The sequence below is a fragment of the Dipodomys ordii genome, unplaced genomic scaffold, assembly GCF_000151885.1.
Source record: "Dipodomys ordii isolate 6190 unplaced genomic scaffold, Dord_2.0 Scaffold10, whole genome shotgun sequence".
NCBI classification, from domain to species: domain Eukaryota; kingdom Metazoa; phylum Chordata; class Mammalia; order Rodentia; family Heteromyidae; genus Dipodomys; species Dipodomys ordii.
Window position 1 is genome coordinate 10,450,822 of NW_012267226.1, and position 2,130 is coordinate 10,452,951.

Consider the following 2,130-nt stretch of genomic DNA (forward strand, 5'->3'; position numbering starts at 1 on the left):
GTAGCTCAAGTGGTAGAGTGCTCGCCTTGAGCTGAAAAGCTGAAGGACAGTGCCCAGGCCCAGAGTTCAAGCCCCACGACCGACAAAAAAAAAAAAAGTATTTCCAACTACTCAGTAGGCAGAGCAGGAGGGTTGGAAGTTTGAGACTAGCCCAAAGGTAGTAGTGACATACAAGTTTGAAAACACTATCTACATTTAACTAAAAGTTATAAATTACACTCATTAGGTGATAGAGGAAAAGGTAGAAATAACAAGCAAAACTCTTTATTTACCTAAGAAGTAGGTAAGCATACATCTAAAATTGATGACCACTAAATAGCAAAATATACCAATCATTTTAAAATATGAGGGGTAGGAGCTGGGAAGGTGGCTCAGTGGTAGAGTGCTTGCCTTGCATGCCTGAGGCCTGCGATTCCTCAGCACCACATAAGCAAAAAAGAAAAAACCCAGAAGTGGCGCTGTGACTCAAGTGGTAGAGCTAGCCTTGGGCTGAAAAGCTGAGGGACAGCGTCCAGGCCTTGAATTCAGGCCCCACGACCGGACCCAAAAAAAAAAAAATGAGGGGTAGTGGTACTGCTTAGAAGTAAAGCACTTGGAGGCCCTTATGTCAAAGCCAGTACTACCAAAATAGAACCTAAGTATTAGAAGCTAAACTGAAGGAATACTGCTAGAGTTTACTATAAACTGTAAAGGGACTTTACAGTTAGGAGAAGGAGATTACCATTTTTTACTATAAACCTTCAGAACTGTTGAACTTTTAAAAATATAAATAGGTATTGCTTTAATTTTGTACAACCTATTTTTAAAGCAGTGAAATTCTATTTGGATGTCTTTTCTAAAATTACCTTTTTGCCAGTAATCACAGAGAACATGGTACCATATGCCTCTTTATACACTCAGTTGCCCTGTCACATCCAAGGAGGATTGGTTCCAAGACCCCCCTAGAGATACCAAAATCTACAGCTGCTCAAGTCCTTTTAAATAAAATGGAGCTATATTTGGATATAATATAATTTACATCTTTCTATATATTTTAAAACATCTTTAGATTACATATAATACAAGGTAAGTGCTATGGAAATAGTTTTTATAATGTATTACTTAGGTTATAATGACAAAAAAAAGTACATGTTTAATAGAAACAACTTTTTCCACAGTATTTTCAATCCACAGTTGGTTGAATCCATAGATGCAAACTCATGGACAGAGAGATAACTGTATGTATGTATGTACACATATGTATATACTACATACATTAACATGGCAGATTATATGGCCAGAATCCACTAAACACTGTTAATTCTTTTTTTGTCGGTCATGGGGCTTGAACTTTGGGCCTGGAAGCTGTCCCTCAGCTCTTCAGCTCAAGGTTAGTGCTTTGCCACTTGAGCCACAGAGCCACTTCTTGTTTACCGGTGTTTAATTGGAGATAACAGTCTCCTAAACTTTCCTGCCCAGGCTGGCTTTGAACCACGATCCTAAGATCTCAGCCTCCTGAGTAGCTAGAATTATAGGCGTGAGACACCAGCTGTTAATTCTTTAAACACGTAATTCTTAAATTCACTTTTATAAGCCTACTCTACTACTTGTAGAACTACTACATTAGTAAGACAATCATTTATGTCAACTTATGTGAAAATTATTTACATTGTTTTCCTATTTAATGCAAAAAGAATCAATATATCAAAACCATACTTAGGAGCTTCCAAATAATAATAATAAATCTTGATAAGATTAAAGAAAAAAAATAGAAAACTCATTTAGTTTGCTCACAATCTATGCACCCTAAAGCTAGAAATAAAACTAAATATATTACCATCAGAGGAATATCCAGTAAGACCTCCAAAAATGACTAGCACATAGCTGACATCAAGTTCCCTCATGATCTCGTAGGCTTTTTCTTCTGTGGATGCCATTGCCTAGAAAAATAAATAGACATTTCTCAAAGCACAATCTCAAATCCTATGTCCTCTCACGGAGGAGTATTTCCACTAGACTTTACATTATCAAATACTCTTAAGAATCCCTCCACCTAGGTTCCTCAAAAGACTTCACATAGAGCTCCCCTATGACCCAGCAATCCCACTTTTGGGCATTTACCCAAATGTTTACAAACAAGACCACACTAAA